Source organism: Lissotriton helveticus, chromosome 6 (genome assembly GCF_964261635.1).
Source record: "Lissotriton helveticus chromosome 6, aLisHel1.1, whole genome shotgun sequence".
NCBI classification, from domain to species: Eukaryota; Metazoa; Chordata; class Amphibia; order Caudata; family Salamandridae; genus Lissotriton; species Lissotriton helveticus.
Genome location: NC_136067.1, coordinates 1,617,623,129 through 1,617,650,797, shown reverse-complemented (window position 1 = coordinate 1,617,650,797; position 27,669 = coordinate 1,617,623,129). Strand labels below are relative to the sequence as shown.

The 27,669-nt window shown below is 43.4% G+C and overlaps 1 protein-coding gene across 3 annotated transcripts in view; it reads left to right on the top strand.

Annotated features, from left to right (window-relative positions):
- CEP68 (centrosomal protein 68) overlaps positions 1-27,669 on the top strand; it is a 136,394-nt gene that overhangs the window by 15,120 nt on the left and 93,605 nt on the right. Inside the window, exon 2 of one of the 3 annotated variants that reach the window (XM_078649413.1) lies at positions 14,715-14,840. The exons of the other annotated variants lie outside the window; for them this stretch is intronic. The gene's annotated coding sequence lies outside the window, so the exon portion shown is untranslated. The remainder of the gene's footprint in view (positions 1-14,714; positions 14,841-27,669) is intronic. 3 annotated transcript variants of the gene reach the window in all.

The following is a 27,669-nucleotide window of genomic DNA, read 5'->3' as shown; positions in this document are numbered from 1 at the left end:
CCCTACCCGCGAGGTTAAACATCAATATCTAGAGGCCTAATTCTGGCAAACATCTCTGTGTGCAGATGCACAGAGCACTGTCTTGAATTTGAGACAAAGTACTTATAACTGACTCAAGTGGGCCAGTAGGTATACCATTTTGGGGACGCTGTGGTATGCCCGAACAAACCAGACACCAAACTTTCTTCATATTTTAGAATGCAATGAATCTCTCCCGCCCCCACAACCCGAAATGTTATAGGGTGGGGAATTAAAGATCCTAATTAGGGTGGGACTACACAGGTATTACAGGGGAGGACCATAAGATACCTCCCCACCAGTGATACAGTTGAAAGGTCTGTATCCCTCCACTAGAATAAGCTTTTGCCAGCCATCAGTCTCCCAAATGCCCTAATATGAGCGGGCAGTAGGTATCCTCAATTATGAAGGGCCCCCGATTTTTATGTTTTTTATTTTTTTTATTTCCCTCTGTATTCATCCATATTTCTTTTTTAACAACCTTATTGGTATTTATCCATATTTATTTTGTGTTTAGAGAATAAATGAAGTCGTGGATTGGTATATTTCCATATTTATTTTACTGATAAATATGCACTCATACTTTTATGCCTGTGGCATTTTAGTAAATTAAAGAGCCGAATATAGTGAAACACTACAGCCACAGGTTATTAACAGCATTATAATACAAATATATGTTAATGTATGCGTGTATTTAGGGAAATCCCAACCTGTTTTTAGGTCTGGCGTAGGCAGTGCTTGCGCAGTCTCCTCAAGACAGGCTGTATTCAGGATAGGGGCATAAAGCTCTGCCCACTTTCCGCCAATCTTGTAAATCGACTCCTGTCCCTGTCCTTTGTAAATTGTTGCTTTTCATTGGTCCTTAGACTTAGTATTCCCTCCTTAGTACCGCTTTGTCACTTCTTGTAACCTCCTATGAGGACACCCCTGTTACATGTGTTGTTACTCCCTAGGTTTTAATTACAGTTTCAGAGCACTATTTTCTTAAAGGGCTTTAGGCAGGACACACGCTTGGTCTTAGGAAAGGCTGGCAGTGGTTACTTTACTCACAAGCACATCTCACATTTATATGAGACCTTCTATAAATTTCCCTTCATCAGCTCCTTACAGAGTACAACCTAATCCAGAATTAATATAATAATTCTGTTGTCACATTTTAAAGCTACTAATTGTATATATGGACATATCTATTTGAATGCACTTGTGGTACTGTTTTGCATGCAATGCATTATGATACTACACCCTGCAACATAGTGCCAATAACTTCAACTTTGCAGGGTGCAGTACTATATGTGGCCAAAAGAGGTCCCGTGGACTTCTTTTGGCTACCTATGGTACTGCACCCTGCAACATGGCTAGGAAAAAAACATTTGCAAGACTGATTCCTTTGCCAGTGCAATAGGTCTCGCATTTGTTAAAGTTAGCGCTGTTTGCGTTGAAAATGACAATGCTTTTTACTTTTTTATATCATTGGCAATTGTGCTATGCAAGTATAAGAACTCCACTGTAAATAAAAACATTGTTATTTTCAACGCCAACAGCTAAAATATGTATATATTTATGTGCTTAAAGGACTGCATTTACCATCGTGCATTGTGAAAATAATTTGCATAATTAAATAGGCACACCAGAGGCCAACATAAATGGTTTTAGCACGAAGGGTAAATGGCAGTGCACGCAAGTTTCTGGACACTCATGTTGGCCTCTGAGGAAGGAGTTAAAGCACTCTGAAATGCGTCAGGCCACGAGGACTAGAAAGGGGATGGAAAGTTGTCTGTTTGTTTTAAAATAAAGGTGATTACCTTACTGCAACGGAGTGCGTCCTTGCTTGCTGGGCACTTTTGGAATATATATATATATATATTACCACTTGGATGAACATTTTGTATTTTCCTCGAATGCATCAATGTGCTGAATAGTGTATTTTCACCAACAGCGAAAATTAGGAACTTTCCAATACAGACTTACCCGTTATGGTGCATTCTGGAAGTGTGATGATTGAATCTGTCAGGTGACCTTTCAAGCGCCAATAAATTGCAGGCACTAGCATTTTGAATGACATTTCCTGCCCGTGACCAAGGCGTCACACGCCGAAACTAGTTGGGACTACAGGACCCATGTGCCTTCTGCCAGATTAAATGCTTTCTGAAACTGAAATGGGCCTCTCTTCTTTGCTGTTTCATGATTTGGAATTTTGCTGGGAATCTTCGTGCCCGGTTGTCAGAGGCCGCCCTGAAGGGTCGGGGGCTCCCCAAAACGGAGGTGTTTGGAGTTGATTTAATGGAGGGAGCATGACCCACACACTGCCGCCTGACCTACTGAGGTAATGCCATTGTGGAAACCGAACGGCAGTGCTGGAAGGGATTTGGGTGGGGGACGATTCCCCCATCCAATCGTTCAGAGACAGAGGCATTCAATTGAAGCAGCACGTTATTTCAGCATTTTGCTTTTTATCAGGAATCCTGCACGATTACCACTTGGATGAACATTTTGTATTTTCCTCGAATGCATCAATGTGCTGAATAGTGTATTTTCACCAACAGCGAAAATTAGGAACTTTCCAATACAGACTTACCCGTTATGGTGCATTCTGGAAGTGTGATGATTGAATCTGTCAGGTGACCTTTCAAGCGCCAATAAATTGCAGGCACTAGCATTTTGAATGACATTTCCTGCCCGTGACCAAGGCGTCACACGCCGAAACTAGTTGGGACTACAGGACCCATGTGCCTTCTGCCAGATTAAATGCTTTCTGAAACTGAAATGGGCCTCTCTTCTTTGCTGTTTCATGATTTGGAATTTTGCTGGGAATCTTCGTGCCCGGTTGTCAGAGGCCGCCCTGAAGGGTCGGGGGCTCCCCAAAACGGAGGTGTTTGGAGTTGATATATATATATATATATATATATATATATATATATATATATATACAGGGCTCGAAAAATCCAAAATATGGTACTAGTCCTGCAGGACTAGTACCTTAAAAAATGTCCTCGACCTAACTGCAACCTACTTGACCTCCGTCTCTGAAAGCGGAGCAAATGTGACAAGATAACAAGATTTATAGGCATATTTATTGCTCATTAACTTTGTGAGCAATACAAATGCCTTTAAATCTTGTTATCTTTTCACATTTGCTCCGTTTTCACAGACCGAGGACAAAAGTTGGTTTGTTTTCCTACTTGCCAGAAAGGGCGAGTAGGACCTAAAAACAGCTCGACCTTGTTAAATTTAGCTCGACTATGCGAGCGGTCGAGTGGAATTTTCGAGCCCTGATATATTATACACACAAACCTCCCTTGACGGCGAGGAATAATGGGACGAACTCCCGTTCTCACTTGCTTTTGCTATTTTTATTTATTTTAAAGCCTTCAATTAAGCATTATGCAGATAACCACAGATCAACGCGTTTCGGGAGCACCTCTCCCTTGCTCACGATCACCTGATCACAGGAAGTTAGTCCTTTTTAAAGTCCCATCTTTTCATTTCCTGTTTCGTGTGTTCCTTTGCTCTAAGCATTCTGGAGGCTGCGCTACATATACTATGCCAAAGAATAGTATTGTTGTCGGAATTGGGACTAGCTTACATCAAATACGATGAAATTGAGCATAAGTTACACTTATGGGTTTTAATAAAAACTACAGCCTCCAGAATGCTTAGAGCAAAGGAACACACGAAACAGGAAATGAAAAGATGTGACTTTAAAAAGGACTAACTTCCTGTGATCAGGTGATCGTGAGCAAGGGAGAGGTGCTCCCGAAACGCGTTGATCTGTGTTTATCTGCATAATGCTTAATTGAAGGCTTTAAAATAAATAAAAATAGCAAAAGCAAGTGAGAACGGGAGTTCGTCCCATTATTCCTCGCCGTCAAGGCAGGTTTGTGTGTATAATAATTAAGCAGCGTGGTTCTGCTGCAGGGACTACGAACCAAGCGCCGAGCGCTGCATTTCCCGGGCACGGGGAACCGAAGGCAAGATATATATATATATATATATATATATATATATATATATATATATATATATATATATATATATATATATATATATATATATATATATATATCCCATCTCCTTTAAATATGTTTATTTTGAAGCTGAGAGGACTAGAAGTGTATTTGGTGAATCTGCCTCTAGAATAGTTTACTATATTAGGATGTAACTGATGCTTGTCTGCCTCGCTTTCCTCTCCAGCTACACTGTGAATGGTGTGTGTTGTGCTGTAAGTTAGAAGTCTACTTTTGGTTGTGCGGAGAATGCACGGCAGACAAGTGCAAACATTATTGGGCTAAGAAAGCAGTGTAGTGCTCTTCAGCACAGTGTCTGACTACTGGTTCGCAGATCCTGACAGAGGTTTTAAATAGGTAGTGACTAATAAAGCATTGAGAAATGGTTCATTCTGTGATGTATGCTAAATCGATAGTCATTATCAGTGTAATTATACATTTAAATAGAGTACAGTATATGCATTGTTCATTAAGTAGCGGTGCTATTATCCTTGCTTAACATGAAGAAAACAGGCAATATGGTTGAAGTCTGCAATTGTTCCTTTGTTTTATATTCCTAATTTGTGCTTTTTTCTTCAAACCCCTTTGCCTTTTAAGAGAACTATAAAAAGTATAACACTTTCATATCATTATTTGTTCCTTTGTCATGATGTCTTTTTTTGACTTCTGAAATTTTCTTCTGATGCCCTATTGTTTCCTGAGATTAATTGTGGAAGCATCCAGTTGTTCGGTGAACATTTCAACTTCCTGTAGCAGCAGTGGAGGGCTTTCTGGGTTTTAGGATACATCGACTTGTCTGGAGTCAAGATTAGCATGAGCTGTCCCGGCTTGGACCTGCTAAGCTGTGTGTACGTCTATGGGGCTAGTGCCTCTTGCATTATTCCTCTCCCGCTGCCTCTTTTGTTTCAGTTTGACAGGGAAATTGCACATATGACACAAGCTATATTTGAGGTGTGGGAATTATTTCTTCCATATGCTTCTACTATTTAGTATTAAAATGCATTGGGTACTTTATGTGATTTTTAATATCCGGTTAATTTCCTTTGAAAGTCTTGCTATAAGGAATTAAGGAATAAAAGAGTGATTGTTTTGCATAGCACACACTCCATCGAGAATCGCTTCTTGACTCATAATTTAGACAGATGAGGACCCTAAGGCCAGGAAGGTACAGTGACCTTCCGGGGGTTGACCAATTTATTTGGAGGTCGATAGACAAGAATTTGAACCCTGATTGTGAAGCATCCAACATAGCTGCTAAACCTATTGTCACCCCAGTGAGATCCTTTGTTTTACAATGAAGCATAGGTGGTGCCACAGACGGTATAATATTGTAATATGAAAATAATGAAGAACCAGGCAGCTGCTTTCAATATAGGAATTTTCAAATCTGCCCCATGTTCCTTAGTTGTCCCTCCCCCGTTCCTCCTCAACTCCTCTCTAGCTCCCCCGGATCTCTCTATTACTTTCTTTTGTATTTTTATTTCTTTCATTGAGGACCTGCCAGCAGCAACTTGTTACCACACCACTTCTTTTCATAATAAAGCTCTAATGTGTACATTTTTATATATTTTTTTTATTTACCTCTTCCAGATTGATGTTCACCATCTTTGAACAGTACTTTTTTTTTTTTTAAATGGCTGTCCCTATGTCATGAGGCATAGCTGCCCATGTGGGAGGATGAATGTGCGTGTATACACAAAAACGTCGGGGCCGCTGCAGCATCATGACTCGTGTATGTAGATCTGTAGTTACTCATGCTTTCCTTTACATCATTGAGTTGGGGCGTCTTCTTTATTTGTCAGTGTGGCACAGCACCAGCAAAAGGCATTAACAAAGTCAGAAGACCGGCTAACACCTTTTAAAGGCGAGATCTATTGGCTTAGCCGTGCTTGCTAATTAGAGGTCTGCAGTTTTAGATGTTTGATGGTTTAGCTTTCACTTTTTGGTGGAGGATGTTTTTCATGGTTTACATTCCTTACACGCCTCTATTTACCCCGTTCTTCAGGGCAGTGTCAGGAAGGACGCCTCCAGTCGGTGCTTGTGAGGCCTGGGCAAGTTCTAACTTGCTCTGTTAATAATAGTTGTAGACCAAACGGAACAATGAACAACGCTGCGGAGCGATGCGACCCCTCTGAGGCTTATCTTCAGTCCGTCCTAATGAGTGCCCGTCTTGTAAATGTAATGTAAATGTGTAAATGTGTGTCAGATCGTAGTTATATTATTGTGCCTACAAAATTATTAACTGACGACTTTTGTTTGCAAGTCCCTCCCAAGATTTTACAAAAGGACGGTGCAGTCGACGTTTTACATTTAGAGTTGGTAGTAGGTGTGGTGTAAAGGTTGCATAGTTTCCTGAGGAACCAGCAGGCCTTTGAAAAGACATTTTCGCCTCTCCCACATGACCAGTTTTTAGGTCGAGCAGACGTACTCTCAATGCGTGAGCATTGAGAGAGTCTGCTTTCAGACCTAATGTTGCCCGTTATTGGGAATGTGGACACCAATCTGACACGAGCGTTTCCTTCGCAGTTTTCACCGCGGGAGCGTCTGACCTGTGCATGCGCAGAGTACCCGCGCATGCGCAGAGTAACTCACAGCCCTTGCTCGCACAGACGCAGGCAGGCAGCCCCCACCCCTCTGCATGCACGCACGCACGCACACACAGGCGAGCGCATGCACACACATACAGGCACACGGCACACAGACACTCGCTCACACACACACCCCCCACAGTCACACGCACGCACGCACATACACAGCCCGCCCGCACGCGCGCACATGCTCCCCCCCCCCCCCCCGCCCCGCCCCGCTCAGCAACCCACTCACCGGCTTCCTTCGTGCGGCGGCTCTCAGCTGCAGGGCCCGGCAGCAGGACTCTTCTTCCCTCCTTCGGCACCGGGGCGCAGGGTAGGCTTCTGCCTGCTCCGGTGCCCCAAACACGGCTCCGTCCAATCGCGGCTCTTCCGTGGGAGGCGGGGTAGGCTCCCACCCTCCTACTTCCTGTTTCCTGTTGTCGCGCCGGCCTGCCTGACTTCCTGGTCGCAGGCCGGCAGAGTGACGGCGGTGATTTGCGGTATTTATTTATTTAGTTATTTATGCATTTTTATATAGCGCGGACTTTACCCGAAGGCTGTATTTATTTATTTATGTATTTATGCATTTTATATTCTATTATCTTCGTGTTATTTGGGAAGATTATGCAATCTGCTAGGCGTCTGCCCCTTCCTCTCTGGTCACGCACGCTGACGTGTTTTTTCATGCACAGTGTTTACACACAGTATTTTTTTTTCTCTTGATGTAAATTGTTCGCCGTGGTTTGGTGGGAAGTAAACTACTGCAGTTCAGGGAAACAACTGGAGCGCTTTCCAAATACAGCAGTTAAGAAATACAAAGTTAACTTGTCTAATTTGCAAGAATATGAGTAATCGTGATATTAACCAACCGAGCTTTTTGTCGAGAGCCCTGTTTCTAATCTCGCTCTGTGACGTGGGACTGCCTGATAAAACGCAGCTAACGCGAGGGAAGTGGTCTGGGATTGTGGTAACGTCAATAGAGTTTTATACAGAGGTTGTCTTTTTAGCTTAAAACAGCCACTTTGCGGCACTAGGGAATTGTTCCGTAGCAGGCACTATCTTGGAAGACGGTTGGGAGGAACTGTTCTGGGGGTCTTTGGCGGAAGAAGTCTGTAGTGCTGCTTTCCCTAGGCTTCTATGTGCCTGCCGCTTTTTGAAGATGCAGGTGGCGCTTTCAGTAAGTCCTTTGTGTGAGATAAAAGCCTCACCAAAGAGCCTCAACCTCAGCTTTCTTTCAGAGGCTGCCTGAAGTGGTTTATTTTGCAAGTGTTGCCTCAAAGGTGTGAACCCAGTCCACCATGAATCTCCCGCTCTTCCTTCCGGTTTAATCTATTTCTGGGCCATTAGTAGACATTTAAGAAGGTTTGTGGGGGGTCAGGAGGGCCATTACCCATGAACGTCGATTTACCAAAATGCCAAGGGTGGCGGAACAGACATCATGTGCCCGTTGACCCCTGAATGACAGAACAGGAAGTGACATCATTTGGCCCGTTAAGCCCAAACAACTGCAAGCAGCATCGTGTGTCCTTTTAGGAAAGCTAAATGACAGCAAGTGCCATCATGTAAGTGGATGGTGGAAAATTACTACCAGAACATTTCACTGAAGTAGGAATACATTAAAAGCCTTTAACACACAAAGAATACCACAAATCCGGTTCAAACAGCTGCTAAGGATGCAGTCAGTACTGCGGAGAAAAACAGCTCTTAATTTTGCAAGATTTACATGGAGTGATGACTTTGAATGTTTTCACCTTTTTTAAGTCCTGCAATTGTTTTAAATATTTTATGCATGTTTAGCAATAGAATTATGTAAACGTTAGAGTTTATTGTTTTAAATTGTTGATCTTAGCTGAGATCTTAAACATTACATTTTGAATTGAATTGAATGTATCACTTTGATAAAATCTCTACCAGTGAGACTCAGATGTCTAGTGGCATGGTATGTGAAAATCCAGATTATCTTTGACAGCTCATGACATCAGACACATTTGGACATGGCCAGGGCTGCCTCTAGTAACCACTGCCAACTTTCATAACATGCAGCAGAGAAAGAGAACAGGTTCCATTGTCCATAGCAAGACTTCAGTATTCTTGTTACCACTTTGACTAGACACCTATAACTCAGGCAGAGGTCAATAGTGACTCTTTGTGCAACACTTTATTAAACTGCACTACATAACAAGGACAATACACAGTGCTTAACTGGGATAACTGTTACCAGTTATTATGCAGAGCAACACTGCAGCACAATTCATGAAATATAAGCAGCGGCCCTGGAATTATGCAGCAGGGGAGGGCCACATTTTGTGGCAGTGTTGTGTAAATTATGTGGCAAGAAAAGGCAAATTATGCAGCATAATGCGGCACATTTTGTGATAGTGTTAATTATTTTGTTATTTTCAAACTTGTTAACATTGTCTGGGCATTGATTGCACCTCATTAGTCCCAGTTTAACACCCACATATAGCAATAAGCAACAAAAATGTAAGTTAACCTTTGGAAATGGCCTTCCACTGTGCTGCAATGTGTTTTGCTGCATTTGTAGTAACTTTTGAACCGTTTGAGCAAGAACCAAAGTCCTGCAATAAGTGCTAGACACTCAGGCTCAGGAACAAGCGTTACATGGGCAAGGTGGCACTTGTGCAAGTATCAAAGGTAAAGACATGCATGTTACAAAAGGGCACCGAACACCAGTACATGAAAAATTCTGCAAAAAGGCAGACCCTCCAATCACAGGCATACACTGGGAAGGCACTTCCATGGTCATGGAAAGTAGAAATTATCATTAGTGGGAAGTCTTACTCACAAATAGCAAGAGGACGTGAATTACTTTTGGAGGTGTCTCTGGAGGAGGAGAACTTTGAGGTACCTTTTGAAGGCCTGGGAGGAGGCAGTGGTCCGGAGCTTTTTTTTGTCCTCTCGCGGTTTGTAAATACAAAACATATTGCATTACAAATGCTATAGGTATCACATTTGCGAAAGTTATAACTATTGGCATTGTAAATGACGAAGCTATTAATTTAGCTATTTAAAAAAAAAGAAACATAAATAAAAACTTTGCCATTTACAATACCAATAGCTCAAACTTTCCTAATGCGAGACCTATTGCATTGCAACTGCTTGTTAGTATTTGTTTTGGCATTGTACTGACCAGTTACAGCTCATTATGATATTTAATTCAACCAATAGATACACATGATTATTTAAGGTTCAATATGAGTTATTGACATTCAAATACATTCACAAAGTGGGATATGTTTCCAATCACAGAATGTCCCACATACGCTAAAAAGCGGAACTCAAGCCATTTGCCTCCGAGCCATTGAGTTTCTGTCATCAGCACTTCTCCTCCCTTTTTCCACAAAAGCAGTTTAAGCATGAATAGCAAAATATCCTAGATTGCAAATGTTTTCTATATAATTATGGTTATGCCATATTTGCTAAACAAAAGCATCCACCCATGAGGACTTGCAATGGAGGATGTTCGATTAAGGAGCACGTGTGTTGCCTACATTGGTTGGAAGCACATCGTGTTTCTTAAATACCCCTCACACACCAAAAGGGCCCTTGGTGCCATGCTTCATCATAGGGGTCTTCGCATTTCTCTACAGAACGCAGCGTGCTACTACCAGCGGAAACGCAGGAGCACTGATGTTTTTCACTATGTGTAGTGTGTGAGAGGGTGTGAGTGGTAGGGTCAGGAGTGAGTGATAAGTGAATGTTAAAAACAAGCATTGGCCATGCCAATTGGTCTCGCCATATTATTGTTTTATGAAAATATGATAGTAATAATACAGAATTGTGATATATTGTTTTAAATAAACGACTGACAGTGCTTTAGTAATTGCACAGGCACGTAGCAATGATAATACGGTCAGACAAAGGCAAGGGGGCTTTAGGTAGAATTAAAACAAAAACATCGCCTCACAAGAAACTCAAAGTCGTTATTGCAGAGGCACGAGTAATAATAATGCGGTGTGATAAGCGCGAGGAAGCTATAGCTAAAAGAAAAACTTTGCCTCGAGCGAAATGCAAAAGTAAAGCAAGCTTCTCTTCAAGTCCGCTAGCTGGGTCCAAAACTATGAAAATAATATCGGCAAACACACAGCCGTCTACAATCCCTCCTTTGGCACATAGTAAATGTAATCTGGAAACTTCTAATAAAAACGTGTGTTTTTGTTTAGAAGGCATACGATAAGCAGGGGCAGTAACCTTGTACATTTTATAAATATGAAACATTTAACTAAATATGTTGATCGAAAAAAAATGTAATCAGCAATAATATTACAAAAAGGACGCTAAGGCAGGCACTAACTTAGCAAAAAAATAGAAAAACAACGTGCTTTAGCGTGGTGTAAATTAAAATGTTTAGAAACTGCAGTTTAGGGGAATTGCCTGCCTCTACTTTAATATGTGTATACATTTGGCAAGGAAACGTTTATTTGTCATAAATGTATGCCTTGCAGCCATTCAATTAACTAGAGCTTAAACGTTTGCCACTTTCTAAACAATTTAGCCGCATAAAGTATGTACATTGATATGCTGCATAGGTGAAGTGGTACCTATTGGATGTTAATATACATGTGTACAATACTTGCTCATTCATTGTTTGGCCTTTTTGCTGAGCATACTAAGGAATCCGGACTCTAAAAATGTTCAGATTATTTGCTTGTTAACTTTTTGGCCTCTCTGCTAAGTGCACCAGTTAAATCGGCCTGTTTATTTATTTTTTGTGTGCTGACACCAGATTGAGTATAACACTGTAAAAGGGGGCGCAGTCGGATGTTCATATAGCTGGTTACAATACCTGCTTAGTCACTCTTTGTCCTATCTGCTGAGCGCACCAAGTGATGCAAAATGCTCTGTTTGCTTACGCAGAGACCGGACTGCTTATAGCACTGTATAGGGGGAGAGGGTTGGAGGGGTGGCAGTACTAACAACCAAACTGTCCAATTAATTACAATTTAAAATAACAGATGATCGCACATTCAAGATAAATTTGTGCCTTGGACGCACACAACCGGCAATGGTAAAACATTTCACACTTTATAAACAAGGTAGCAGCAAGGTGTGCACATTATTATGGTGCATTGGTGAAGCGGTGCCTATAGGTTGTTGCGATCCGTGTAAAAGAGAGCTGCTTATTTACTCCTTGGCCTATTTGCTGAATGAACACAATGATCCGGACTGTAAAAGGGTTCTTACTATTTGCTTATTTACTCTTTGGCCTCTCTGCTGAGCGCAACAAGTGGTGCGGGCTGGTTTGTTTGCTTACCCTGACATGAAATTGAGTACAACACTATAAAGGGGGGCACAGTGGGATATCCATATAGGTGGTTAGAATACCTGCTCACTAAGTTTTTGGCCTCTTTGCTCAGCGCCCCAAGGGGGATATTACCAAGCAATAGCGATAATTATCGCTATGCATGGTTAGCGGCAAAAATAATATCGCCGCACTCCGACAATTTTTACCGCTGAGATACCTTGATATTATCAAGATTTATCTCAAAAGAGGTAAAAATCGGCCGAAATGCATGAATATCGCTGTAAAGTCAGCGTTATTCATGCATTACCGAGCAAATGCTCTTAGCCATGTTATCCACCTACCATTGGATAACATGGCTAAGAACTGCTCTGGGCAGGCGTTAGCTTTTGGAGATAATCGCGCTTAGTGCGATTATTTCCAAAAGTAGGTAATAGGAGATAGCGATGTTAGCGACTGTTTCCAGTCGCTAACATCTTGGCACGCCCACTTTGCATGTCATTAGCGATAAATATCGCTGACATGCACAGTGGGCCCCAAGATGATCGCTATCTCCTACTAGCTGTCGCTAACTGGTGTTAGCGACAGCTAGGTAATAGGGCGATAACATTTTCGCCGCTTTAGCGAGAAAAATTCCCGCTAAAGCGGCGAAAAGGCCCTTGGTAATATGCCCCCAAGTGTTGCAGAATGTAAAGGTGTTCACAATATTTGTTCGATAACTTCTTGGCATTTGTGCTGAGCGCACCAACTGATGCGAACTGTTATCTTAGTTTACGCTAAAACCGGGCTAAGTATAGCAGTTAAAGGGGAAGGGAGCACAACACTAGTGTCGAAAAAGTCCAAATTATCAAAATTTTTAATAATGCATATTGTACTTAAAGGCACACAATCTAAAATGTTTGCCACTTAATGAACATCATGTATTAAATGTTAAAACAGTAACCTTTTAGCCTCCTTGTTAAACGTATGAAATAATCCGGACTGTAAAGGGGTTCTGACTCTTTGCTTATTAACTCTTTGGCTTCTGTGCTAAGTGCACCGAGTGATGTGAAATGTTCTTTTTGCTTACGCAGAGACTGGACGGCTTAGAGCACAGTAAAAGGGGAGGAGGGGAGGGGCAGAACTAGTGGCCAAACTGCCAAATAAACAAAAATTTTAAATAACGGATGATCGCGCATTCAACATAAATGTGTGCCTTTGGAGGCACATAATTGGCAATGGAGAAACACAGCGAAAAAGCAAGCCTTGTAGTTAACAGCAACAATACAGCCTTTTTAACATATACATGGTATTTTATAAACCTGTGAAGTAGTTACCTCAGGCTCCAAGAAGACGGACGCCAAGCTGTGCCCGTAAAGCACACCATGTGAAGAAGACCTGCAAAGTACTTGGGTGCAGCTTTAACACCAAGCCAAGCAGCAGGGGTGCAATGATGTGTTTGTATTGTAGAAAAGAAGCAAACAATCACAAGCATTGGCATTGCCAATAGGTCTCGCTTTTGGGCCCTTATAAGTAGTTATGCAGCATAATTTCCTTGTTGCAACAACATAAAATGTCGCATGCATAAACACTTAGATGGTCCCAAAAGCGAGCCCTATTGGCTATTTGCAATGCAATAAGTCTTGCATTTAGGCAACTTTAAGCTGTTGGCATAGTAAATGACAATGCCTTTTCAATTTATTGTAAAAGTAAACATTTTTGAAAGTTATTGTCATTTACAATGCCATTATGTTCAATTTAAGTAAATTTGAGACCTATAGCATTGCAAATGATTGTTATTTATGATGTGTAGCCTGGCGTTGCGTGTGTGAGTGGCGTTGCGTGTGTGAGTGGCGTTGCGTGTGTGAGTGGCGTTGCGTGTGTGAGTGGCGTTGCGTGTGTGAGTGGCGTTGCTTGGGTGAGTGGCGTTGCGTGGGTGAGTGTGGTGTTGCGTGGATGATAGTGGGCTTGCGTGTGGGTGAAAGTGGCACAGAGCCTTTGATGTGGCCTGGCGCAGGAGAAATGCTGCTGCTGCTAATTAAATACAAGAGCGGCCGGGAAGCGGCCGGGAAACACAAGTACGGCCGGCCACATAATTAGGGGAGGAGAAGCCGCACAGCACACGCTGGGAGAAGCCCTTTGATGTGCTGTGCGGCCGCGATGCACGCTCTGTGCTGGGGGAGGGCCATTAGCCTGAACTCGCGGCAAGATCAAACGAAGGGTGGGAGGGACATTGAGGAACAGATGGCCATGAAAGTGTATGGGCCAAAAGCGCGTGCCTGTGGCCACGTGCACTCGAAGAAAACGCCACGAAAAAATGCGGTGGTTTGACAATCAGTTCGAGCACTTGAATTCTCGCCATTTCCCATTCCTTCGGAATGGTAAAGGACGAGACCTAAATACCTAGCTCCTGTGGAGTAGAAAAGTTTAATATTCCTTGATGCCTGTATTATTAAAAACGTTGTGTGGCGGAGGTGTGTTGTGTTAATGTACAAGACCTCCTGTGTGTGTCGACATGTTTCGAAGCGTGCTGCTTCTTCTTCAGGACGGGTTCACAGATCCCTACCCTACTCACATGAAATGTGTGACAATGTCAACAGCGATTAGATTTTAGATATAGACAGGTAGTAAATACTACAAGTACGACACAATGGTCTCAATCTGATTTGCTATATGGGAATTCCATAAGTACAATCTGAAAAAGAAACACAATTTTTAAAAAACCATCAGGTGTGCAAAACCACATTGGATGCAACAATGGTGACATGCTGTAACCTGTATCAGTCGTATATCAGTCTTTCTTTTTTACAGGACACTGCACCAGTACGAGTAGCTCACTTTTTTCTCCATATTAAGTATTGTATATATCACCTTTTGCAGGTCACCATTGTTACAAAGTTACTAAGAAACGTGACTTGTGTTGCTGCGAAGTGGACGACCCTATGCAAAGGTTGACTGATCACCTTTCTCACTGCTGCATTTGTATGTTACACTGATACGAATAAGGTAAAATCTTTCCAGAGACTGTTAGGATGTGTAAAAATGTCAAAATAATAAAGTATACAAAAATATGCTGCATTACGCTGCAGACTTTTTTTTTTTTTTGCTGCATAATTTAGTCATCACTGCAGCATAATGTTGTCCTTATTTGCTGCACTTTTTCAGCGGCCCCAAAGCAGGCAGCACATGTCAAAAGTGCTTTTGCATGTAGCGGAGATACTGTGAAGTTTGCAAACTTAGTTTGGTGGGCATGCATATCCTGCATTGCCGATCCCTGATGAGTTGCAGGTACTACTACTGAAACAAGGACAATGGAGGAACCAATGGGTGAGGCGGACTGGCCTCAAGGGCAGGGCCGGCTTCAGCACCGGTGGCGCTCTGTGCAACACTGTTTGCTGGTGCAACCCAAATGACCATCTTCGCCACGGATTCCGTCACTACCACCTTTTAACAGTGCCCCTCAAGTCTGCATAACCCCACACTCTTTCAGATAAATTGAATTGGATTTATAGCGCCAGGCATACCAGTGTAGGGTGTCTGAGCACTTTACATCACACACATTACACAGAGACAATCAATTATACATGCGTAAATCACTGTATAACATAACGTGTATTTGAAAAGTGCATGTTCACCCGAAGGTATCTTGGCGCTGAATAACAGATATTTCTTGTTACCCAACTCAATGGTACTCATTTTATCGACCTCAGGTGGATGAAAGGCTGAGTGGAATAGCCAGGATTTGAACCTGTGACCATGAGGTCAAACACAGGCCCCTGCAGTGGAGGCATTAGTCCACTGAGCCACCAGACCAGTATAGTATGTATAGGAAATGTTACATAAGACCAAGGACTACAAGGTGTAGGAGTCACATAACCACCACACTAGTAGGCAGTATAGTTTAATAGTAATTGGTCTGAAGAAACACAAACTTAAAATGTAAAACGTAATACCATGGTTGGAGGTTCTCTTTAATAATCAGAACTGATCTCTATCCAAATTAACACTTTTTGCAACATTAGATAATGAAAGACTGGGGGGGGGACACAATGCTCTAATTTATACCTTGCAGTTTGCATGCAGCTCTTAGATGACAGTTAATAGTTCACTGTATTATGTCAGGATTTTAATTTATAAACTGCAAATAACAAAATGATCTTTCTGACAAAAGCAGTAACCCACTGACCTATTTACATTATGTGCACTTTGTGATCTGCCTGGTACATGTTCTTTGTAGCAGGCCCATTAACCCTCTGTGCTATCTTTCCATGAGTCAAAACTTCCACTAAAACTCTGATCTCTCTAGGAAGAACATTAATCACTGTAGTTATCATTACATTTTAATTGATGTCAAAAATTGATAGAGGCCAGGAAGGATGCAACAAGAACTTTTAAAACCATAATATACTTACAAACACGACGCCCCCACCCAAAGTCAGCGCTGTTGCGTCACACTGGCCACACCACCCTAGAGCCGGCCCTTCTCAAGGGTCCTGTGACCTCAGTGTTAGAGTCACTGTTGTTCTACGGTGTGCTGCTTCATAGACCTTCACGCAAGACTGGATGTTAACTTCAGTATGGATTGTTGTGGAAAGGCCTTCAAGGTTAACCCACACTTGACACCACTGGGGCTCCCCCTGCTGGTGCTAATACACCATGGATTTAAGGTTTGCAGTGCCTTTTAAGGTGTAGCATGGGAATGTGCTCCCCCAGGAGTGTGGTCTGGGGACTGGCCATGAAGGCTGACCTGGTACCCCATATCCAAATTCGGTAGCTCTGGACATAGTGCCATATTCTCTACCCCAATAAACACCATACTGCCCCACAGAGAGAAACTTGCATTGCCTTTAACTGCAATCCAGTTGTGCACTGCTATAAACACCTGCATGTGGCTCAATTCAAATTACGCACCAGAAAAGAATAATGGGCTGGCTGAAAATAGGAAAGTAATAATATCCTGGAAAAAAAAACACTCATACGGAATGCAAGATTAAGTAAAGCTTGTGAAATGTAAGCAAGAACAACATGGTTACCTTAACGCTTTTACACTCATTCAGAAATCACGGAGTGCTTTTGCCTGAAGGGACCCATTTCAATGTCCAGTCCTCATATCCTTACAAAACGTAAGCAGTATGGTTTAAAAAGACCACATCCCTGAACACAGAGCCCGATACACATTTTGTTTTCCACTCCAACCATCAATCAGGCATTGCAGTCCCTCCAGGATTGGTACACTTCCTCACCCGGGAAAACAGTGCTGTTCAAAGAAGCTTCACTGTAAAGTGACGCTTAGGTGTTTGGGTGTGAATAAAATCAGTCTGGCCACTTTGCAACAACTCTGTCTTGCTTTTTGGTTTTTTTACTTCTTCTTATTTTGAACCCTTTATTCCTGAGGTTGCACTTGGAAAAGAAAAATGTCACAAAAAGACGACATTTCCAGCAAAAGTGTTTTTCTTTTTTGGATCCATTGCACAGGGGAACAAATAAACGAAAGGAAGAAAGAGAGGGTGAGAACCGTTTATTGAAGTCACAGTTTTTAGTAAGTGCGGAGGAGCTAGATAGAGAGAAAGTAAGAGGAAGAAAGAGAGAAGTGGTGGGGGCAGCTGCCAGCGGCAGAGCAGAAGAAGTGGACACATTCCTGGTCTTCTCTGGGCAAAAAGGAAAAGACAGAGTCCTTTTTAGGTCGAAGCCTGCGTTGCAGCGCATGCGCTGCTGCAGGCAAAGAGGTATTGTGAGGAGGGGATTTCAGTATTGCGTGAAGCCACGCCCCTTTTTTCCATTGGCCGGCCTCTCGAAAAGGAGGCCTGCCATTGGAAAAAGCTCCTGTTTAGCAGATTTGTCTGCTCTGGATACCGCCTCTCGAGGACTCCATGACCTGCCTTACGGTAGCACGACAATATTTTTAGAAATATTGCCTTGGCAACAATGAGGCAGGTCAGGGAGTCCTGGAGGGGCGGGATTCAGTATCCTGTTCCTGCCCCTTTTTTTTTGTGTGCGTGCGGTTTTCGTCATTGTTGCCTCGTTCTCCTTGCTGGAAGGAGGCATTGCAGTGGATGGACCCTCGTTGTTGATAGATGCTTGTGCCCGGGAATGTTGTTTCCCGTTTGCATGTGCACAACGTGTATCGAGCGGCCGAATCAGGCCTTAGGTGGCATCCGCTTGGATCCATTTGTGTTGGTCCTCCAGGTCATTCTGATCCCGGCTGCATAGGGGTCGCCTGCTGCGAGTAGCAGATGATGCCCAGTTTAAATTTTCCAGATTCACGCAGCACTAAGGCCTCACGGGGTGCATTCAACACAAGCAGCGGAAGGATCCGGAGATATCTGATCTTTCGCTGCTCCTTACCGCATCATGGCTATTAGAAATGTCTATGAAGACAATGTTTTTCGTGCCCCGGGGGATGTCACTGGCAGCGTTAGGAAAAACTCTGCATTAAGTAGGGGGCCGAGGCAATTGCACCAACCTTGAATAACTATTAATGCTGGCACCGTCACTGAGGTAGCGGCATCTCTTTTCTGCTGAGTTTAGAGCGTTTCGTTTTCCTTTTCTGGTTCACCGAGGCGGCCTAAATTTTACATAACTTTGGTCGTCAGGGCAACGCTTACCTGTCCTCGGTTAACTTCGCCATATTTTAACCCCTTTGATGCTCATGACAAGTTCAGCTCGTCATGAGGCACACTGGAGCTGTGCTTATGACGAGCTGACCTTGTCATGAACAATGGGATTTCTCCATCAACAGCACAGGAGGGGAAAAGTCATAGCAGCCAAGGTGTTAAGTAATCGGCCATGCGGCGATGTTAGGATGCCGCCACCACCTGATCCCCCTTTGGATGCAGCCCACATGGCCGGTGTTCGCACGTTTATGCACATGAAGTACCCCGAGTGCATCGATGCTCAGACAGAGGAGAAAATAGAATCGGAAGGAAGTCATTGCGTAGCTGGTTATAAAAAGCAGTATGGATGCGGATTCGGTAGTAAGAGTGTCTGCTGACCCCTCCAACGTGGTGTCCATAAAAGGCAGCTCACTGTACAATGGGGAATGTGAAAGGATTGCCTTGGGACTTAGACCTACGGGTGCGAACACTACACGGATTCAAAACGTTTAACGGTGCATTACAAGGATTTTATACGCAACGAGTTGTATAGTTGCCGATGTCTGGCTTGGCACGGAGAACCTCCTTCCAGGGCGGAAGAGGCAGAGCAGCCTGCCCTGTAACTGGGTAACCAAGGTAGAGTCCCTGCGTCGTCGGTACAGGTGCGCATTGTGATCTCTGGCAGATCTTCAGTTTCCCCCGAAAATAAAGGAATTACATTAATTCAGCAATATAATAACAAATTACCAATGCCTCCAAAGGTTATCCGTTCAAGACATTCCACGGACATGTTTACAAGGGAAGAACAGCGGCAGCAACAACACAGGAAGCTTTATGATGTGGCAGACAAGCGTCGTAAACGGTGTTCATTAACCTCACTGTAGAAAGAGGTTACCAGCCACAGCTTTGTAGATGCGGAGCATCTGCACCATGCTTTTAGCAACTTGATGGTAGCACATTTTAATTTCACAGTAATTACCTTGTTTTGGATCATGCTATTCGTCGTCTGATTTTTAAGACCTAGATGTAGCATTTCAGGGCGCCTTTATGACGTTACACAAGGCCACGACTCTTTTAAATAGTTATGTTAATATTGGCAAATCAACCGCTAGACTCTGCCCCCACATTCTCCATCGGGCCAGTCACAGGAATTTTTATAATTCCTGTAAATAAGAGCGGGGCTTACGGTGGCACTTGACAGATCTGCTACAGGGGCGGGCTGTACGAGGGGTGTTTGTGAGGTGAGAGATGCGAAGGAGGTTGGGGGTGGTTTGCATGGGTGTGGGCAGAGCGGACTTTCGCCTTCAGGGCGGGGGGCCCTCAAGTCTGGTGGCGGTCGAAGCAGTGCTGGTGGGAGGGCTAAGGTACTGACATCACTTTGGACTCAGGTCTTCTAAGTGCCTCATACTGTTCTCCTCCCTCTCCTTCCTTCTACTTCACGCTGCTCTCCTCCTCACTCTCTTCCTTCTCCTTCATACTCCTCTCCTCACTCTTTTCTTCTGCCTCATGCTACTCTCCTCACTTTCCTTCATTGTCCCTCATGCTGTTCTCCTCCACCTCACTCACCTTCCCAAATCTTCACACATTCTTCTCCTCCTAACTCTATGCTTCATACTGCTACACAGCTAACAATTACAATCCAAACCACATAATTCCACGACACATCACATACATGCACTAAATAACACATACCTAAAACACAGTACCATTAGCAAAGCCAAACGCTCTAACATAAACAAATGCGAGACCTATTGCATTTCCAATGCTTGTTCTTCTCTGCCCACCTGTAGGCCATGGCTATCGCTGCCCACCTGGGACTCCTGTTTAAAAAAAAAAAAACTGCAGCTCCCGCCAACTTCGACCATTGCTACGACCAGTCAATTAGTTTGTGTTGTGTCTCTTTTCTGATTCATCCAATAAATGTCATCGGTCTGAATCCGGCAGCCCAATCTTGCCTCAGGCTCGAGGTTTCACTGAACATTAACAGCTACTGTCCCTGCCTAGCGCTCACACGCTCTACATAGGTACAGGCAATATTTATTAACTGGCAACACTAGCAGTGTTTAGCGATAGTTTAACGACAAGTTTTAATCAAATCGGATATTTCACAAAAACCAACCAGCGTAAAGCAGACAGAATTGTAAATCTGGTTGATCTACTCACTTGTAGAGCGCATACAGCTACCGTGTAGCTTTAGTCCCGTGGTTGAGAATCAAAGTTCAACATTAGCAACAAGATTTAATCAGTTCGTTGAAGGGTTCTGTTTTAGTAATAATAGTGGTATTGAGTGTTACGGTTAGTTACGGGTAGGGAGACCGGCTGATAAGGAGGTCAGTTCTGGACAGGACTATAAAAATTGAGGACAAAGGGTCAATTTTCATGGAAAAAAACCAGAACAAAAGTTCAATTTTACGGGCACATCCGCAAAGAAGGCCATATCCCACTACTTTAGCAGTACGTTCATTTAATATTTCATATAATGCACTATTACTTCACTGTGCTCTTTTTGTGATTGCCTCTAGGTGTGTTACATTCAAGTGGTGGAATATGCCCTTGTTCAATAAAAAATGGATACCCTTGTGCACCATGTCAAACCTCTATCCAAACTTTCTGGGAGAGAAAGCAACAGCAACATTTTGATTATGTTTCAAACCCATGGCAAAGAGTTTCGGAAACATTACGCTAAGTGAATTTTTCACCTTCTGCATGCAATAATCTGGAAAATCCCATGAATATTCCATGATCTTCAATCCAAAGAAGTGCCAAACAGTGTTCCTTTACCCACTGGATAGCATGCCCCGACCAATGGAATTTTACATCACCACACAAAGCACTGTGCACAACCACCCTCCGAACAGTGCACCATCACCAACTGTGTAGTGTTTGTTAGTGCTCTTGTGGAGACTGTTCCGGCTAGACCAGGCCAAGTTTTCTCAGATATTACATAACCATTGACAAAGCAGTCGAATTGCTTTAAAAGATGGGATGGGTACTGTGATCCTGAGTGCAATTTAGCTGGTATCAGTGAACGTGGAGCGAAAGGCATGGCTAAAAAGAACAAAATATTCAGTTACTATTTTGTTGATCTTTCACCTTTAGGTAACTTCATATAAAATAATGCACGTCTTAAATGAAAAATAAATGCAAGTTAAGTTTATCAGTGGGAAATGTACCACTTTATCTTATGAAACCTCTTTTGGTTGATGTGTTCACTGCAAATGTCAGTGTGTGCAACCAGAGAGACACAGAACTGAATCCTGGTTGGGGCAGCAGTGAATAGTGACTTGTGTAGTTTTAGTACTGCGAGGTCCAAGCCTGTGACAGAAAGCACTGTTAATGTGTAAGTAATTGTGTTAAACTTCCATTACACACAGTATAATAAAGGTTGCCCCAACATGCGTAAAACGACTGGGTTTAAGATAAAATACTTCCAAGTTATAGATTTTAGTAATCTGCAGAATGTACCTAGTGCAAACATTTTTATAACTCCAATTACAAGCACGCATTCCACAGCTCAGCTGGTAACACACTTACAATACCTCTCAAAAAGAATACATCTTTGTCATGTGAGTGCTTCAAGTGACCCCATCAATGAACTCCAATAACTGTTCCTAAACAGCCTTTACAGTTGGAGATTAACCAATAGCACACAATTTCCTTTCTTTCCGGCAGCAGGCACCATGTCAAAATGGCTTGTTTCTTGTTTAGCTCTCTGCCCGTTCCTTGACTTCACAGCACAGGATACTCCCTCTCTCTTAAGCTGAGGCATCTCAAATGTCAAATTAACCATTGTCTTTTAGCAGAAAGGCTAACATTACTCACAAATGCCGTGTGTTGGAGCACCAGTCACAGACAACGGGCATAGGGTTAATTTACGGACAGTCCAAGCAAATTACAGATGGGTGGTTACCCTAATTATGGAGGAATTATTTTAAGGTTTGTGGAAAATATCTGGTGACCGCTTGTGTTTACAGGAGTGAAGTAAATTCCATTAGGTTGAGCTACTGCATACCGTAGCTGTTTACTCCACATGAATCACGCTTCAGTGAATGTGTGAGAGAAAGTGTTTCAAGGCACTGCTCAGTAACCTTGCACCGCTGCGGAGTATCATTTTTAGGCCGCAGCCTGCCAGACATGGCAGCTGTCTGGTTCTGAAAGGCTTATTGGGGACATGTCGATAGCTGACCTGAAAAGTAACTCGGCCCATTGCTTTCCATTAGTGTTTTTGCTATTTCACTCTTATTTTCTTTCTTTTTAGTCAATGGTTTTGTTTTCGCCCGCCTGTCTAATGTGTATTCCTCTTGTGGAGCATCACCGATGGGCTCCTTTTATCCTTCCGCAAAAGCCTGCCTTTCTGGAACTTTGTTTTTTCTTTTTCTAAAAGCACTCCTGGAGAATAAGTGTTTCTCAAGTTCCCTGTTTTCCCCTTTCTCCTAGGACATTTTATTTTCTTAACACTATAAAAATGCAGTTTTCCACAACTTTGCCCTTCAAGCCGGCCTTGGGTACACTTTCACTTCTATACAGCTCTGCCCTTCAAACCTCTCCTCTCGCCTGTGCACTTTAAATCCGCACTGTTCGTTTCTAGCCCCCTCCATGCTGCTGTATCTCGATTTGCTTCCTTCTTTGCGCACCTCACCTGTTGCTTCCTCCCCTTGTGTTGCTTTCTTGCCCTCCATGATTCCACTCTGTGCTTCTCTCCACCTGTGTTCTTTCTCCCCCACCTGCATTCTTTTACCATAACCACACGCATAGCTTTTTCTATCAATCCAAAGAAAAAAAAATCTTGCATCATTTTGTAGGCTCGCTCATGCTTGACTACAAAATGAAACAGCTGGGAATGTGTGCTCTTTTCCCTGTTTATTAGCCATGTCATGCAGCATGGCTAAAACCATTTTCAAAGGCGGTAGGTCCCAAAACAAGACTTTTAGTATTTCAGCAGTCTTGTCTCTCCAGCCTAACGATTTAAACAAGCATTAGAAATGCAATCGGGCTCGGATTTATTTGAGTTTGAGCTAATGGCATTGTAAATGCCAATGTATTGTTGCTATGTGTTATGGAGTGTGTTCATGTGGTGTGTACTGCCAGTGATCTCATTGTGAGTGTGAGAATATTGCACCGTTACTGCCTGTGTTGTCCTTCTTGTGAGTGTGAGAAGCTTGCACCTCTGCTGCCTGTGGTCTCCTTGTGAGTGTAAGAAGCTTGAACTGCTGCTGCCTGTGATGTCCTTCTTGTGAGTGTAAGAAGCTTGCACTGCTGCTGCCTGTGATGTCGTTGTTGTGAGTGTGAGAAGCTTGCACAGCTGCTGCCTGTGAGTATGAGAAGATTGCATTGTGCATCTCTGTGCAGTGCCTGTTCTTTATAAGGGACTCTTGCTCTGTTGCTGCTGCTGCCTTGGCACAGTACCTGCTGTGAGTGTGTGAGGGAATATTGCACCGCTGCTGCTTGTGATATCCTTCTTGTGAGTGGGAGAAGCTTGCACCTCAGCTGCCTGTGGTATCCTTGTGAGTGTAACAAGCTTGCACAGCTGCTGCCTGTGATGTCCTTCGTGTAAGTGTGCTCTGTCATCGGTAGTTGAGAGTGGTAGTGGAGAGTGGAGAGTGTTAGTGGAAAGTGTTAGTGGAGAGTGGTAGTGCAGAGTGGAGAGTGGTAGTGGAGAGTGGTAGTGGAGAGTGGTAGTGGAGAGTGGTAGTGGAGAGTGGTAATTGGTAGTGGAGAGTGTTAGTGGAGAGTGTTAGTGGAGAGTGTTAGTGGAGAGTGTTAGTGGAGAGTGGTAGTGGAGAGTGGTAGTGGAGAGTGGTAGTGGAGAGTGGTAGTGGAGATTGGTAGTGGAGAGTGGTAGTGGAGAGTGGTAGTGGAGAGTGGAGAGTGTTAGTGGAGAGTGTTAGTGGAGAGTGTTAGTGGAGAGTGGAGAGTGTTAGTGGAGAGTGTTAGTGGAGAGTGTTAGTGGAGAGTGTTAGTGGAGAGTGTTAGTGGAGAGTGGTAGTGGAGAGTGTTAGTGGAGAGTGTTAGTGGAGAGTGTTAGTGGAGAGTGTTAGTGGAGAGTGTTAGTGGAGAGTGGTAGTGGAGAGTGGTAGTGGAGAGTGTTAGTGGAGACTGTTAGTGGAGACTGTTAGTGGAGACTGTTAGTGGAGAGTGTTAGTGGAGACTGTTAGTGGAGACTGTTAGTGGAGACTGTTAGTGGAGACTGTTAGTGGAGACTGTTAGTGGAGAGTGGTAGTGGAGAGTGGTAGTGGAGACTGGTAGTGGAGAGCGTTAGTGGAGAGCGTTAGTGGAGAGCGTTAGTGGAGAGCGTTAGTGGAGAGCGTTAGTGGAGAGCGTTAGTGGAGAGCGGTAGTGGAGAGCGGTAGTGGAGAGCGGTAGTGGAGACTGGTAGTGGAGACTGGTAGTGGAGAGGAGACTGGTAGTGGAGAGTGGTAGTGGAGAGTGGTAGTGGAGAGTGGTAGTGGAGAGTGGTAGTGGAGAGTGGTAGTGGAGAGTGGTAGTGGAGAGTGGTAGTGGAGAGTGGTAGTGGAGAGTGTTATTGGAGAGTGTTAGTGGAGAGAAGTTAGATCACAGAAGCTCTTTGTGCTCCACGTGCCGCCAAGCTCTGCAGAACAGGAGCTTAAAGCGAAAGAGAGAAACTGGTGTGCTATAGGGGAGAGGAAAAAAAGAAAAGCTTCAGACTTCAGTTGAAGGCTAAAAACGCGTAGACAGACAGGTCCAAAAAAATATTAACGTTTCTTAACAGGCAGACGAGAGGATGTGGCTTAACAGCTAGAGCGGCCGACCTCCAAGCTGGTACAACTATAACTGCAGGCAAATGCTATTTTTACAGCATAAACCCGAACACATTATCTCCAGGCATGTTCGTGGTATACAGAATAGAATGGTATGTCTTATTTATTAATTTTCCTTCCCAGAAGGTACCGAGAACGAGAGACGTAAGACTACAGGAGAGAAGAACAGGAAAGATGCAAGCTTGTGTGGGAACAGGCACAGAAGGGAGAACTGACACTAGGTGACTAATGGGGATTAGGAGCAGGGTAAAGAGGAAGTGTTACACTACAAATCCCACGATGCACCGGAGAGCTGCAGCAGCACCCGGGTGGCACCAATGTCGGCCCGAGATGCCCACTGGCTGGATCCCGTAGTTTCCCGTTGAATTTCGGCAATCTTGGAAAGGAAAGCGGCCCGGCCCTTTGCCCAGAATCGGAAGGGTGCCCGATCTACGGGGAGCACGTGACATCAGAGCATGAGAAAGGGCACGCGAGAGATGTGCAGCGCGGAACCCCAGGCAGACAGCTGGAACTCATCTCTGGCAAGGCGGGGGTGACCACGGCAAGGAGCGCGAGCCCGCCCCTGGGTGCCAGGGAGGGGCGCGCGGTCTGGAAGGAGGCCACCGCCTCCCTTAGTTGTGCTTCCCAGCCTGGCATTCCCGCCTAGAATGCGGCATGATTATGAATCCAAAAGTTGTGAATAACATTTTAATAATATATTAAACATTCTGCACGGAAAAGTAAATTGTACTGGACATTCGGTAAACTTCGCATTAAGCACTAAGCATCTAAAGAGCCGAGCATCGAAATGTGAGAGGCGCTTCGATAAATCATCACGAGGGGGTCGTTGCCTCTAGTCTTGTTATACGCAGATGACATCACTCAGATTAAAATTAATGTTTACCCTCCATGCATGAAACTATTATGTTCGCCTAAAAATACCGCAGAAACGAATACAGAGAAAGAGCAATTCTTGGGCGTTATAAATATATAATATAGCCAATCAGCCGGAGAGCAGCGATGCGCCGCAGTTTTCTTTCCGCTTTCTTCTGGACATCAGCTGCAGCGTAATTCTGCACACAACCCGCGGCAAGTAAAAGACACACAAACGGAGGAAGCAGGGTTTAAACTTCGACAAAGATAGAGAGCTCTGAGAGCGGCAGAAGCTGCAACGGTGTGCACAAACCAGCAAATGACAAGTCCTGATTAAATGACGACTCTGCTTCGTACCCCGTATTTCCAGTGCCCAAATGTAAACAAGCCCCGGAGACCACCGCAATGATCGGCATGTCTGGACCTCAGTGACATACGAAAGAAATTAAAGCGGCGCCATTACCGTATCCCCATTTAGTCATACAACGCAACGTAGTCATAACATGCAAGAACAAGGAAGCTGCGCGCTGAGCGCTGCAGAATTGTGAACGCGCCCGGCCATCTGGATTCACTAACGGAGGCACCCTGACAGCTCCTAATTATAATTTATGTACTTCTTTGCGCGAGCACGAACGAAATATGCCCAAAATGGCGGAACAAAACTACATTTACCCTATCACTTCAAGCCTATTAAAACGAAAACACAAGGAAGACGAATCACTGGCCAGATGACAGAAAACGCTAAGGAATGTGTGGAATTCCTCTCGCCAAGGCCCTAGGAGATACTTCTTTTTTTTCCTTCTTTAACATTAGTTCTCTAACTCCTCCCACTTTCAGTGGGGAGGAGTCCGAGCCCTAAAAAGGAAATATATTCACTGACAAATTCACTGAAAAACCAAAGGTTATAGGGACGTTATAGTAGGGCTCATATTTAACTCTTACAAAACCATTGAAATTCAGCAGTTATACTTACCTGAGCTTCCATAAGGAGATAATGTTTCAATAAGTAATAGTTGTCCTGAAGAAGGTGACAATACCTAAATTTTTCTCCGAAACGCTGCATCCACATACAATATTTTTTGGGGCATAGCTTGAAAGAATATGTTTTAGCATATTATGTTTTGAACATGGTAAATGTTGTGTAATTTTGATTATTTGTTTTTAACTACGATCTGCAGGGTAGGATATTTTATGTATTAGGTGACTGTGAATATTTATTTTCTATATAAGATTCAAACTATTTGCACAAGCACTTTATACTATTTGACATTTGCATTGAATACAATTGTGATTCACAGCAAACAGTTTTTTCTACCTAATTTTTAACTGTGATATAAAACAAAAGATCCACTTATATATACTTATTTATTCAACTGTCTTATAGTGTCCAATGGCTTTTCAAGCTTTTGAATGAGGGTTTTTTATTTTATGTTTGTATGGTATATTATCTTCTAATTCACACTTGATATTTTTATATGATTATTGAGTCAAATAGTTTTTCAATCCCTGAGGACTTTTACATAAGTGGCCTTTAGTCGATAGGTGGGTCCCTGCTACAACCGGTTTCAAAAACTAATGTCTCAGGCGAAAAGGGAATCTTTCATTGTTTCC